This window comes from Alosa sapidissima, chromosome 4 (genome assembly GCF_018492685.1).
Source record: "Alosa sapidissima isolate fAloSap1 chromosome 4, fAloSap1.pri, whole genome shotgun sequence".
NCBI classification, from domain to species: Eukaryota; Metazoa; Chordata; class Actinopteri; order Clupeiformes; family Clupeidae; genus Alosa; species Alosa sapidissima.
The window spans coordinates 12,768,250-12,783,521 of NC_055960.1; the positions used below are offsets into that span (position 1 = coordinate 12,768,250).

Below are 15,272 nucleotides of genomic sequence, written 5' to 3' on the forward strand. Positions count from 1 at the left end.
GCCTGTGTTCTTACTGTTGTTATTATCTGTAGGACATATTGTCTGTGGAACACAATTGTAGGCTAGGCCTATATTTGATTTTCAGTAAGCTTATATATCAATGATAAAGCTTCTTTACTTTTTTGGTGTAATTATTTAGTTTTTCTATGTAGGCTATTTCTTTAATGTTACATTATTATTTTGTTAATACATGGAATAAATCACCACAAACACACGCGACTGTAGCCTATTTTCTTCTACTGTAGCCTACCCGGCTTGCACAGCGTGGCTAACAACGCCCCTAAAACAAGTGTAACCGTCGGCTCCTCGAGGCTTATTTCTTAAACAACGTTACAGCAGCTATTAGGCCCGAGGTGCAGTGAAGTGGCGTCATCTGGTGGTCATACAATTCACCCGCTATTAGACCCGAAGTTCTCTGATAACAGAGTGAGGTATCTCACTATGGGAAACGCCCTCTGGCGTGACTGACCCCGGAAGCACCAATTACACGTCTGTCACAGACAGACCAATCACAGCTGTGATACGGAGTGCCACCCTCCATATATATACTACAGTATCACCAGTCATTCATAGCATGCGTAGCATAGCAAGCTCTTCCCCGTGCGTGAATGCAAGAAGGGAAGTGTGGTGAGATACCTCACTCTGTTATCAGAGAACCGGGGTTATGTAAATAACCTAACGTTCTCTTTCAAACATTCGCTCGGTATCTCACTATGGGAGATATAGCCAACTCCCGGATTGCATGCTCGAGTTCGCAACAGATGTGACATGCCAACTTATAACACATTGAACACTATTTGAGTTTGGTGTCCAAGTCAGACCAAACGGGCACCAACACTGCGGACTGCGTGAGCCAGTGAGGGCGCAGTAACATCCAGTCTAAAATCTCATAAACGTATGGGGATTTTCCCAGCAAGCTGCGGCGCAAATATCACAGGCTGATATTCCTCTGAACAGCGCCCAGGACGTAGAAATACCCCTTGTAGAATGCGCTCTGAGGCGCACCGGGAGTGGCACGCCCCTCGCCTCGTAAGCCAAACCAATAGCCTCCACCATCCAGTGAGACAAACGCTGGGATGAAATGGGGAGCCCCTGATGTGAAGTAGCCCATGACACGAACAGCTGATTACTTTTCCTAAGTATCTTTGTCCTGTCCACGTAAATGCGTAAGGCATGGACTGGGCACAGGCAATGGAGCCTCGCCTCCTCTTCTGAAGAGAAGGGGGGCGGGTGAAACGCGTCCAGGTCAAAAGAATTACACCTATAAGATGATTCAACGACCTTTGGGACGAAAGCGGGGTTTGGCTGTAAAGCCACTTTTTTGAACGAAGGGCTAAATTGCAAGCAGGAGGGATGCACTGACAGGGCCCGTAATTCACTCACTCGCTTAGCTGAGACAAGCGCCAGTAAGAGGACAGTCTTGAGTGTAAGAAGCTTCAACTCGATTCCGTCCATCGGTTCAAAAGGCGGATGAGAGAGCGCCTCCAGGACCTCGGACAGGTCCCAGGACGGGAAAAGACGTTTTGTCGCTGGGCGTAAACGGCGTGCCCCCTTCATAAAGCGACACACCAGAGGGTGTTTGCCCGCCGATGTCTTGTCGAACCCCACATGACAGGCAGAGATGGCTGATAAGTAGACTTTAATCTTGGAGAAGGCCTTACCCTTGTCCAACAATGACTGTAGAAAACACAGCAAATGAGCAACATCGCATTGGAAGGGCACGATTTGTTTGTCATCGCACCACTTTTCAAACACACACCATTTATTATCATATAGGGCGCGTGTGGAGGGTGCTCGAGCGAATGGTGGCGATCACATTATCGGGGAGACCAACCGCATTCAAGTTGAACCGCTCAGGGGCCAGACCCAAAGAGCTAGCCGGTCGGGCTGGGGATGAAATATTTGACCTCGTGCTTGGGAGAGAAGGTCCCAGCGCAGAGGAAGCTGCCACGACTCTCCGTAGAGGAGTTGCGTTATCTCTGATAGCCACATCCTCCCTGGCCAAAGGGGAGCTATGAGAAGCAGTGACAGGCCATGCTCTCTTACCCTGGCGAGCGTGGGTGAGATGAGACTCATCCGGGGAAACGCGTAAAGCAGCATGTTTGGCCACGGGTGAGCCAGAGCATCCACACCCAAAGGAGCATCTGTGTCTGTTAGAGAGAAGTAGAGGGGGCAGTGCGCGTTTTCGTGCGAGGCGAAGAGATCTACGGCAGTTTTGCCGAACCTCTCCCAAATCATCTCGACCACCTGAGTGTGAAGCTTCCACTCTCCGTAGAGGGGATTCCCTCTGGAGAGGAGATCTGCTCCCCTGTTTAGGACTCCCGGAATGTGTGTGGCGCGTATCGAGGCGAGATGCGTGCTGCACCACAACACAAGTCCGCGCGCTAGCCTGTGAAGCGTGTCCCACCCTGTCTGTTGATGTAAGCTACCACGGTTGTGTTGTCCGACCTGATTAGAGCATGACAGTTGTGGATGAAGGGGAGGAAGTGTTTTAACGCCAAAATCACTGATAATAGTTCCAGGGCGTTTATGTGGTGGCTGCGGAGGTGCAGAGGCCAGATGTCGTTTACTGTTCTGCCTTCGTACACCGCTCCCCAGCCTGTCAGGGACGCGTCTGTCATTATTACCTTCCTCAGAGAAACCATACCTAGGGAGGCTCCCGTGAGGAAGATCGCAGGGTCCCGCCACCAGCATAGGGCTGCGAGGCATTGTGCAGTGACCGCCACCTTGCGGCGTAAATGCCTCCGTGGGCAGAGACGTAGCGCTAATATCCAACGCTGAAAGTCTCTCATTCTCAATAGCCCCAACGGAATGAGAGCCAGGGTCGAAGCCATCAGGCCTGCTAAACGAAGACAGGTTCTGAATGGGACATGCCCTCTTGTGTGGAATTGAGACAGACATTGCCGAAATGACTCGACGTGTCTCTGTGACAGTATAGCGCGATAGGAGATAGAATTTATCTGGACCCCCAGATATTCTATGCTCTGGCAGGGTGTCAAACAACTGAGATTGATGTTGAAGCCCAAATTTCTGAGGTGGGAGACGAGACGAGCCGTGTCTCGCTCCGATTGCTCTCTGGTTGAACAGCATAGAAGGTAAATAAATAAGGTCGTCTATAAATGCTGATATCCTGAGCCCCGAGTGTCTCAGTGGAGCTAGAGCAGCCTCGATGCATTTGGCGAAAATGTGCCCTGATATGCGAACCTCAGATATTTCCGGTGTGCAGGTAGCACGCCTATGTGGAAATATGCGTCCTTCAGGTCTACCGTAGTGAACCAGTCCCCTGGCCGGATAGAGCTGAACAGTGTTTTGTGAGTGAGCATTCTGAAGGTGAATTTTCTTAAATGACCGTTCAGAACACGCAAATGCGAAGCCCCCCGTCCCGTTTCGGAACCAGGAAGTACTGGGAGTAATGACCCTTCTCCATTTCTCCTGCCGGGACTTTTTGTATAGCTTATATAGTAACCCTTGTCTAAAAGGGAAGCTATTTCGGCTTCCAGAACCCGAGCTGATTCCCCCTGAGCCTCTGAAACTAAAACCCCGTTGAAAGGAGGTGGTTTCTTTATTAACTGTAACCGAAGGCCCTTCGATACGGTGGAGAGTACCCGGGGGGGGGGGCGCCACACGCACGCCGATGTGGTTTATTCATTGTGTTGGAGCGCCCTCCTCTGGTGAACACGGGGCGTGTGCCAGAGGGAGGTGAAACACTTCGTGTGAATTTCCCCGCAGCAGAGGCTGAGGGCCTGGGCGAGGGCGAAATTTTAATGTGTTTAATAAATGTTGGTGGCGACCAGAGGTTATCTGGCGCCACCGGTCGCACTTTTCTCCTCTCCAGCGGAGCTCCGAGAGGGGCTGGGGAAAAGGTGTGTGTGGCCTGCTAGCCTGAGTCGGCGGGAGGACGGCATCTTCCTCGTCGTCCTCGTTCTCACAGAGAAGACGCACGAGCGTCTCATCGTCTTCATCCTCCTCCTCACCACCCTGGCCTTCGTCCAATAGCTGGTTGTCGAACAACGGGGGCAGGGGAGAGTCAACATCCATGAAGTCGCCCCAGGAGCCGCCCTGTAAGGCGGGGGTGTCGGGCCTCGACTTGCTCGGTAAGGTAGTCGAGAGGCACGGGTCATCCTTCGACGTAGACGCTACTCGAAGGCGTCTCTCCAGGATCCGCTGCTGCATGCCCCTGCAGTGGGAACAGACGTCCGGGTCGGCTAAGGACTGCTGGGCTTGCTTCACCCCCATGCAAGCGATGCACATGGGGTGTGGGTCCTTTCCGGAAATCTTAAATCCACAATTGGAGGGGCAGGAGCGGGGTGCTGGGGAACCCGCGCGGGCCTCCGGAGGGTTAGTAGCAGAGCTAGTGCTAGCCGTAGCTCACGACATGTTTATTATCAAAGTTCGCCTTGACGCGTTAACTTTCAGAAAGATGTTCGCTTGACGCGATAAAGAATTCGCTTGATGTGGAGTAAGCGCTTGACGCGATAGCTCGCCTTGACGCGTTAGCATAAGATTAACAGATTTAACTGTTGAAATCCCTGCATTCAGCGACAAGTAGTGATGTGCCCAATGAAGCGAGGCTTCGGAGCTTGTGTCGAGCAGAAAGGGGCATGCCAGATGAAGCCTCGGTTCGAGGCTTGTGTCGTTTCCATAAAAATCATGTGACTGATGACAAACGAGGCCTCGGTTTGTGAGTGTGACGTCTGAAGCTTTGTTTGGGACACACACCCACGTGACTGCTTCGGAGCCTAATTCAAAGGCTTTGAATTGCACGAACCAGGGCACCCGCTCTAGTGTCGGAATGAGTTGCGTTGTATTGAAAGAGTCAGGCGAAATTGGTGTTTCTATAGGGTAGCCCTGTTTTATATAGGATGCTTTCTCTGTTTGGGCATTTACGTTATTTTCTTTCCGGAAAATGTCCATAATCCATAATATCATGCACATAGAAATAAAGAAGAAATAGCCTAAAGCTTTGCAATTTAGAACAATGACATTAAAACGTGTCTGTGTTGCAATCTTGTCTCAACTTCAATCATGTCATTTAAAAGCAATACAGGCTAATAATTTCTATGTAATCTATGTAATTTCTAACAATAATGGCTGACATAATATTTTCCTTTTATTGAAAGTTTGATTCATGAATCCTCAAAACATGTCAGGCCATATAGGGTTTGGTTTAATTAGGCGCCTGGTCGTTTCCTTTTCACTCTCGTCCATAGCGTGTTGAGGTTGATAATACTTCGTCCTGATTCAGAAGCTAAGTAGTGTCTACTGCGGTCGTTAAGTGGATGGGAGACCGATTGGATCATTGACTGGGATAACACATGATTTCACGCCTCCACCGAAACACCAATCTTCACGTGATAACGAGTGACGGGATTATGTTGCCTAATCGTATTTTATTGTATTGAATTGAGACAAACAGAAATGCAAATTTCTTGCAACACTTTTAATGTAATGAATGAGAACATTTCGAAGCTTTGGCATTGTGTTGAACGTTGTAGGCATTATTTTCACTAGTCGATGGCTGCTATAATTTATGCAAACCACCAGATGTCGCTGTGTTTTCCTTGTCTTCCATGTTTCGAAGCTTCGGCACCTTACTCGGCACATTAGGGAAATGTGCCGAGTAGCGCTCGAGGCTTCATTTACCCATCACTAGCGACAATCCTTGATGGAGTCTGCGGACGAAGAGCAGAGAGTTCGGTGCAAAGTAGTCTTCACGGGGAAGAGTGCGAGAATGACGAGTAGCTGGTGATACTGTAGTATATCTATGGAGGGTGGCCCTCCGTATCACAGCTGTGATTGGTCTGTCTGCGACAGACGTGGTGTAATTGGTGCTTCCGTGGTCGGTCACGCCAGAGTGCGTCTCCCATAGTGAGATACCGAGCAAATGTTTGAAAGAGAACCCTTTTATATGAAACTTATAACTGCTTGTAACAACTTAATATTATGCATAGTATTATTAATATGGTGTTATCAATGTGGCACAAACAAAAAAGGCTAGAGTTTATGGATTAGCCAGGCTAATTTAGCCTTATATCTTATAAGAGTTGGTGAAAGGGTTTTATGAGAAAGCTTAGACTGAGCTTGACAGTGCACCATATCCATACAGCACCAACATCATACAATTAGCAGTATTTCTTAATATTTCTAACTTTATATATATATATTTTTTTATTTTATTTTATTTTATTTATTTTTTTGTGTGGGGGGGGAATTGCTTTCACTTCAACTTCAGTTATTTTACATTTAAAGGCAGCCCGAAAAAACTAATAACTGTAGAAATTTAAATAATAAAGAAGAAAATAAAACACCTCCTCGGTAGCCTAAATGCATATGCCACTGTATTATTTGCTCATTTGCTCTCAAAAAATTCCCTAAAGTTTAGACCTACAAAATGAGGCAAACTACACATCACAAGAATTATCAACACAATGGAGCTCAATACATTTTTCACTGCTTTCACTTCAACTTCAGTTATTTTACGATAGTATGGCTAACCTCTGGTTAGCTGGTTCACATGGTTGATTGACTTTGTCTAGCATAACATTCTCCATGGATATTATGCAGGATTAGAATTACGAACAAAATTGTGTCAGACTGTGCATTTTGGTTTACTAATTTAGCATTATGCAGTAACAATAACAATTATCATTTCAATTCTACCTCAAATCTGCTGACTGCAGATGTTTAGTAATGCAGACCCAAGCAGCAGCACAGGTATCATAGCCTTGAAAGACATAGGCCTACACTTTGAATTTGATCAGAGCAGCTCTGGTTCCCTCTTCACTGATGCTACAGTAACTAAATGTGATGTGATTGGCTGGGTGACCGTTCAATCAAATCAACAGACCTATTTGTGTTACATATTTTACTTTCGTTTTAATCAGACAAGAAGTGTGTGTGTGTGGGGGGGGCAAAAGTGTGTATGTAATAACACCCATAACCCCCACACTGGCTACGCCCCTGACCATGCAGGACATGTGAGTAATGGGGCTCTATCTTGCACACCTGCGCAATTGACTTTGTATACTCGCGCTTTTGTCTTTCCTATTTTGCAGTCAGCGCATATTGGAATTTTCCCTCCACAGGTACATGTGCGCCCACGGGGGCGTTTCAGCGAAAAAGAGGGGACGTGTTCCAGCGCAAACGGTCCCTGTTGATATTTTGCAGTTTCAGAAAACAATTCCGCCACAGACCAGGAACCTCCTGGGGCCTGACCCTCCTGGGCCGTGGACATTCATGTATTCCATCGGTGATGCTGAACATCTGAGCAAGAATACTGTATGTCCGAAAATAAATCGGACATATGCCTACAGTATGCTGAACATCTGAGCAAGAATAACCTAAAATAAATCGGATATAGCCTACAGTAGGCCTAATAAATTAAAATCACCATTTTAACAAACGTATTGAATTGAATGTCATATTACTGTACCCTGCACAAAAAGGCTACACATTTCCACAGCACCAGAATCCGACCGAATGCCTCCCTCAACCCCCTCTATAATCGGCCTTCCACTATTATTTGCGATGGCCAACTCCTCTGCTACTGTAAAACACTCTGGTGCCTTTCCTCCTACAGTAGTGTTCAAAGACACCTTTTTCTTGTTAGCTGTAAAACAGAGGCCAAGTGAAGGCTATAAGCTAGGCCTACATGTTTTTATAATTAAGAAATATTAATGCAAGCTACTATATAAACCTACTATTCTGAATAATGTTTTTGTTTTTCATTTTCACCTGCTGCCATGTGCGTTTGGCAATGGTGTTGCATCTGAAATGTTCACAGGATTAGGCATACAATAAATCAGTCAATGGGGGCTACTTACACATTCAATTATCCTTATTACTGTAATCTATATGCCCACTTCTGAATTGGGTTGCATCTATAGGCCTTTCTAAGAACTCAAAATAGGCTATTTAATTATTTCAACTCATTTCAGACATTCTGCAAGCTACTAATCCTCCGTAACACATATTTGAAGAACATGTGGGAATAAAACTTTACTTTTAGGCATTTAGGCTACCCGATCTGCAATACGTTGCCAACAGCCTTGCTTTGTTCACTGCCGAAGTATTTGATTTTTGTCGTAGAGTGGGTTTTAATTCCTCATAACTTGTCATAATAATTGTGCATTCCTCATCCGTAAAATAAGGTGATCGCGTCATCATTGAAAGTGGTGACTTGCGCTGCAACCCGCCCCTTTTATGTGAACGCGCACAAACTCCAATTAGGTTAACCCCGGCTCAACAAATCAACTTCATAATCAGCGTCGTAGTACCGATTAACACCACTTAAGATAACCAGGTTTTGTCAACCCCGGTTTAACAAAGTAACCCTGGGTTACATCTGGGTTGGTTAAGCTCCCTTCGTAGTACAGGCCCCAGGTCTAAAGTCAGTGGAGCAAATTCAGATGCTATTTTAAGGGCGCATGCATGGCCACAGGCCTGCAGAAATGAATGCTATGCACACCGATCTACAGACACCCTGTGCACAGTTGGAAACATTCAAAGCCTTGATAATATTTGTCCGTTTCCCGGTTTTGTTCGTGCATTGGTCAGCTAAAAATTTAGTAGCCTATATAGTACATCTACATGCAATATCTTTACAACAACAACGCCTTATTACGACCTATTAATTTGGACAACTTTATACAGCCCTATAAAGGCTAAAGTTACCTTTAGTTTTGTTCCAATTTACAGTTGTGTATGGCTTTAAACATCGTGTGCGCTTTAACATCAATCATTAGCATAAGCATTATTCCAGCTCCGCTAAGGTTTTGACAAGCACCACAATTTTGCCTACCTTGTTGTAGCCCATCTGAAATAACTCCAAACTTTGCTATGTTCCCTCCATCCTTTCGTTGTTTTCAAAAAACGTTTTATATCCATGATGGCCTTGAAGTCTTCAGTTTGTGAATTCGCTTAAATAAACTTATTATGTGCTGTTAACCAGCAACCATAGACAGTAAAAGAAAGCAGCAAGTAGCCTTGGCTACAATTTCTGTAGTTGCTGCGTCCATTCATTGTTATTCTCTCTCCTGCTCAAACAAAAGTTGTGTGTGCATTAAGTTGATGATAACGTGTTTACAAATGCAGTTAATGGGATACTGTGCAGAGTTGGAAATTTAGTCTTGTTGAGTTGCCTGTTGGTAAGGTACAGCCGTAGCTTACACCTGCAGGAGCGCTTGCTTGGGCGCCTGTGTTGCGTAATGCACTTTGCTCCTCTCATCTATACGACGCAGTTCCCATTTCTCCAAATCATACATAATTACAAGGACAAATATTGCTACACGAGGGAAATCAGTGTGGTGTCCGATGTGAAAAAACAGGTATAAATCTAGCGAACACATTTCCACGAATCACGGATGTGTTGATGACATAAATTAGGGAATATTAGAGGACGTAATGAGACGTGATATTGAACTACATGCCTATGCCATTTAACCCAAATGCCCCAGCAGCAGCACGGGAGAGGAGAGCTTATCTGACAGAAGATATGAATTGTCTATAGTGAGGTAATGTTAGATTACATTGCAAAAATATCACCATGCATTCATAACCTTGTGATTCAGTGAGAGTGATCCCAAAACATCGGAAAGTGAAATTTCTGTATTACATTTTGTCAAGAGAAAAAATCAATAGCCAGTCAACCAACTGACTATAGCTCTGTGAACCGTTCCTGTGGGTTGTACTAAGAATCTCGATTAGTGGGTTGGCGAGGTATGTTGCGCTCAAAGCCAGGCTATGCTGTGACACGAAAGTGGATCTGTTTTAGTGTCGCTATATCACCATGGTATCTTATGCTGTCAACCAAACCTGGTCGGGAGGAGGTTATGTGCTAAGTTATAGCTCAAATCGTGTAATCTACTAGCCTGGCGGGGCCATCCTATATTATTGAGATGTATAGTCTGGCATTGAACCATTCACCTCGCTTAATCCAAGGGGCGGGCAGAGAATTGTCTTTCAAACTGCCTAGGCATGCAATAGGCCAGCGCTACGACCATATCCGTATCCGGTCGGTAAAACGGCAAATACATCCTTCTTCGAAAGTAATGACTTAAGTGCATTGTGTTGCTCAACTTTCAAAGAAAAGCACAAGTCCAACTCCTCCAAAGTTGACGCCAACGCCGATTCAAACAACCGCTCTTCGTTCGCCATAGCCACCTTCCTTGTTGTTCACAGTCGCAGGACTGTCGTTATCCTGTTAAGCCCGCCTTAAGACTCTCTAACAAAATAGAGCGCTGTGATTGGAGAACATCCACGGTGCTAAGCCAATAGAAATCCCTATGGTTCGATACTAGACGTACAGGCTGAGCAAATTAATTTGCCGCCGCTAGGGTGCGTCTAGATTTCTAGGCTAGTAATCTACCGCACACTGACCAATCAATTGTCTTAAAAACAACGTTATCTCATGTGTAGGATTCTGTCATATATCTTACAGGTGGAGCTCCGCCTCTACTAACATTTTGGATCTCGAATGCGCTTTAATAGTGCTGTGCGTGCAAATATCCCACTATGGACGTGCATACTGTACCATACAACAACTGATGACAATTGATTTATTTGATGTTATAGGTTAGACACAAAAAAAGGCCGCAGTGTAGATTAAGCTATCGCTCATGAATGCGGAAGTAATTGTTTTTAAATAGAGGCGGTGTTGTGCGTCTCCACGTTTCACGATTGGCCAACGTCATCCCAACACCGAGAACGTGCACAGATCTGAACTGAAAGCCTAGTTTGACAAATATATCACATAACTGCTATCGTAGTATCACTTAACCTATACCCCTGAGTCAAGGCTTTGTCAAGCCTCGATATGTCTACATAGCCTAGATATGTCTAACATGCTTCGTAGTATACCCCACTGGCTGCGCCTGGAAAATCCGCCATCATAATGGCAATCCGCTATGGAACAAGCATGCCTGTTGTTAAAGGGAATGTGAGATGACGCTCTGATTGGTTTATTGCACGTTACGCCCAAACCACACCCATGAATAATGTAGCTACTACAGACCACCCGATTTTAGATTTGCGTCGGGTGCAACAGTCAATATCCCGCCGGTAAAATAGAAACAGCGCCCAAGATCCGCCCACAAAGCGAATTGCGCAAAGTCAATTGCGCTAAAGTGCAAGATAGAGCCCATGGTCTGTTAGTTGCAATTCCATGATCAAGGTCGTGCAAACCACTCTACCATTAAGATGTTTACCAGGAGTGGGGTTCTAACACACGAGGACATACGTCCATTGGATCCTAAGTCCAACGCCTTACCCACTCGGCCATCGTGGTGCTTGTACCTGTAAACACAAGTGATGAGATCATTATCATGTTATGTATAAACCATTTTGACCATGTTTTTAATTGTCACTTGTAAACCCTTAGCGCATAAGAGGTTTTATTCCTAATAGATTTTGGCTTGAGATATTTTTTGTAATTGACCTTTACATTTTGTTAGAATTAATTTCCATTTTAGAGAAATTAGTTATTCATTTCTTGGCCTTAAATTTGAATTTTTTGGGGGAAATGTTGTAGCCTAAAGAACCATTTGTACAAAAAGGACATTTGATGACTGATATATGCGAGTTAATCCCTCTTGATGTAGAGGTTTTTCCACTAGTGTTTAATGCCGCCTTTAGTTTTAATATTTCCATTTATGAGTAATTATAATCCACAGAGAAGCAGTTGCATTTAATTCGTCAGGCTCATCACGGCAGTGTCACTCTTCAGCATTAAGATAGTTAGCAGGAGTGGGGTTCGAACCCACGAGGACATACGTCCATTGGATCTTAAGTCCAACGCCTTAACCACTCGGCCATCCTGGTGCTTGCGCCTGTAAATGGAAGTGATGAGATCATTATCATGTTATGTATAAACCATTTTGAACCATGTTTTTTATTGTCACTTGTAAACCCTTAGCTCATAAGACTTTTTATTCCTAATAGATTTTGGCTTGAGATATTTTTTGTAATTGACCTTTACATTTTGTTATAATTAATTTCCATTTTAGAGAAATTAGTTATTAATTTCTTGGCCTTAAATTTGACTTTTTTTGGGGAAATGTTGTAGCCTAAAGAACCATTTGTACAAAAAAGGACATTTGATGACTGTTATATGTGAGTTAATCCCTCTTGATGTAGAGGTTTTTCCACTAGTGTTTAATGCCGCCTTTAGTTTTAATATTTCCATTTATGAGTAATTATAATCCACAGAGAAGCATTTGCATTTAATTCGTCAGGCTCACCACGGCAGTGTCACTCTTCAGCATTAAGATAGTTACCAGGAGTGGGGTTCGAACCCACAAGGACATACGTCCAATGGATCTTAAGTCCAACGCCTTAACCACTCGGCCATCCTGGTGCTTAAACTGGAAAAATCAAGTGATGACATCATTGTAATGTACCTATAGCAACCATTTTAAGTCAAAGAAATCGTTTGTACAAAAGAGGACATTTGACTTATATATCTGAGTATGTCTCTCTTGATGGAGATGTCATTCTATCAAGAGGGCCTTTATGGATCCCGGGTACAACATGCGGCACGTGCGGTTAAGCAGCTTCTGTGTTGTTGTTTTTGTATCTTGCAGGACTGCATTGGAATTTTTGTGTGTGTACAAAAAATTATAATTCTGCTTGTGGTTTGGGCTGAGGCAGCACATGTTGTGCTTTGAAGGAGGACCTATGACATTGGCCACAATGAACCAGAGCCACAGATGTATGGCATGAAGAACATGAAAGTAATGGTGTGTTAGTTGCAATTCAATAATCAGGGTTGTCCCAGCCTCTGCACCATTAAGATAGTTACCAGGAGTGGGGTTCAAACCCACGAGTACATACGTCCATTGGATCTTAAGTCCAACGCCTTAACCACTCGGCCATCCTGGTGCTCAAACTTGAAAAATCAAGTGATGACATCGTTGTCATGTACCTATGGCAACCATTTTAATACACAGAGAAGCAGTTGCATTTAATTCGTCAGGCTCATCACGGCAGTGTCACTCTTCAGCATTAAGATAGTTACCAGGAGTGGGGTTCGAACCCACAAGGACATACGTCCAATGGATCTTAAGTCCAACGCCTTAACCACTCGGCCATCCTGGTGCTCAAACTGGAAAAATCAAGTGATGACATCATTGTAATGTACCTATAGCAACCATTTTAAGTCAAAGAAATCGTTTGTACAAAAGAGGACATTTGACTTATATATCTGAGTATGTCTCTCTCTATGGAGATGTCATTCTATCAAGAGGGCCTTTATGGATCCCGGGTACAACATGCGGCACATGCGGTTAAGCAGCTTCTGTGTTGTTGTTTTTGTATCTTGCAGGACTGCATTGGAATTTTTGTGTGTGTACAAAAAATTATAATTCTGCTTGTGGTTTGGGCTGAGGCAGCACATGTTGTGCTTTGAAGGAGGACCTATGACATTGGCCACAATGAACCAGAGCCACAGATGTATGGCATGAAGAACATGAAAGTAATGGTGTGTTAGTTGCAATTCAATAATCAGGGTTGTCCCAGCCTCTGCACCATTAAGATAGTTACCAGGAGTGGGGTTCAAACCCACGAGGACATACGTCCATTGGATCTTAAGTCCAACGCCTTAACCACTCGGCCATCCTGGTGCTTGCACCTGTAAACACAAGTGATGAGATCATTATCATGTTATGTATAAACCATTTTGAACCATGTTTTTTATTGTCACTTGTAAACCCTTAGCTCATAAGACTTTTTATTCCTAATAGATTTTGGCTTGAGATATTTTTTGTAATTGACCTTTACATTTTGTTATAATTAATTTCCATTTTAGAGAAATTAGTTATTCATTTCTTGGCCTTAAATTTGACTTTTTTTGGGGAAATATTGTAGCCTAAAGAACCATTTGTACAAAAAGGACATTTGATGACTGTTATATATGAGTTAATCCCTCTTGATGTAGAGGTTTTTCCTTTAGTGTTTAATGCCGCCTTTAGTTTTAATATTTCCATTTATGAGTAATTATAATCCACAGAGAAGCAGTTGCATTTAATTCGTCAAGATCATCACGGCAGTGTCACTCTTCAGCATTAAGATATTTACAAGGAGTGGGGTTCGAACCCACGAGGACATACTTCCATTGGATCAAAAGTCCAACGCCTTAACCACTCAGCCATCCTGGTGCTGAAACTTGAAAAATCAAGTGATGACATCATTGTCATGTACCTATAGCAACCATTTTAAGTCAAAGAAATCGTTTGTACAAAAGAGGACATTTGACTTATATATCTGAGTATGTCTCTCTTGATGGAGATGTCATTCTATCAAGAGGGCCTTTATGGATCCCGGGTACAACATGCGGCACGTGCGGTTAAGCAGCTTCTGTGTTGTTGTTTTTGTATCTTACAGGACTGCATTGGAATTTTTGTGTGTGTACAAAAAATTATAATTCTGCTTGTGGTTTGGGCTGAGGCAGCACATGTTGTGCTTTGAAGGAGGACCTATAACATTGGCCACAATGAACCAGAGCCACAGATGTATGGCATGAAGAACATGAAAGTAATGGTGTGTTAGTTGCAATTCAATAATCAGGGTTGTCCCAGCCTCTGCACCATTAAGATAGTTACCAGGAGTGGGGTTCGAACCCACGAGGACATACGTCCATTGGATTTTAAGTCCAACGCCTTAACCACTGGTGCTTGCACCTATAAACACAAGTGATTATCATGTTATGTATAAACCATTTTGAACCATGTTTTTTATTGTCACTTGTAAACCCTTAGCTCATAAGACTTTTTATTCCTAATAGATTTTGGCTTGAGATATTTTTTGTAATTGACCTTTACATTTTGTTATAATTAATTTCCATTTTAGAGAAATTAGTTATTCATTTCTTGGCCTTAAATTTGACTTTTTTGGGGGAAATGTTGTAGCCTAAAGAACCATTTGTACAAAAAGGACATTTGATGACTGTTATATGTGAGTTAATCCCTCTTGATGTAGAGGTTTTTCCACTAGTGTTTAATGCCGCCTTTAGTTTTAATATTTCCATTTATGAGTAATTATAATCCACAGAGAAGCAGTTGCATTTAATTCGTCAGGCTCATCACGGCAGTGTCACTCTTCAGCATTAAGATAGTTACCAGGAGTGGGGTTCGAACCCACGAGGACATACGTCCATTGGATCTTAAGTCCAACGCCTTAACCACTCGGCCATCCTGGTGCTCAAAGCTGAAAAATCAAGTGATGACATCATTGTCATGTACCTATAGCAACCATTTTAAGTCAAAGAAATCGTTTGTACA

At 43.8% G+C, this 15,272-nt stretch overlaps 6 non-coding genes and 1 pseudogene across 6 annotated transcripts; all 7 read right to left on the reverse strand.

Annotated features, from left to right (window-relative positions):
• Positions 1-1,839: 1,839 nt before the first annotated feature.
• LOC121706982 lies at positions 1,840-4,236 on the reverse strand (annotated as a pseudogene).
• Positions 4,237-11,734: 7,498 nt separating this feature from the next.
• Positions 11,735-11,817, reverse strand: trnal-uaa. The gene has a single exon. It is a non-coding gene; the product is annotated as a tRNA-Leu (tRNA).
• A 452-nt stretch (positions 11,818-12,269) lies between these two features.
• trnal-uaa lies at positions 12,270-12,352 on the reverse strand. Its single transcript has one exon. It is a non-coding gene; the product is annotated as a tRNA-Leu (tRNA).
• Positions 12,353-12,793: 441 nt separating this feature from the next.
• trnal-uaa lies at positions 12,794-12,876 on the reverse strand. The gene has a single exon. It is a non-coding gene; the product is annotated as a tRNA-Leu (tRNA).
• Positions 12,877-13,009: 133 nt separating this feature from the next.
• trnal-uaa lies at positions 13,010-13,092 on the reverse strand. Its single transcript has one exon. It is a non-coding gene; the product is annotated as a tRNA-Leu (tRNA).
• Positions 13,093-13,533: 441 nt separating this feature from the next.
• On the reverse strand, positions 13,534-13,616 carry trnal-uaa. Its single transcript has one exon. It is a non-coding gene; the product is annotated as a tRNA-Leu (tRNA).
• Positions 13,617-15,107: 1,491 nt separating this feature from the next.
• trnal-uaa lies at positions 15,108-15,190 on the reverse strand. The gene has a single exon. It is a non-coding gene; the product is annotated as a tRNA-Leu (tRNA).
• Between the last annotated feature and the right edge of the window lie 82 nt (positions 15,191-15,272).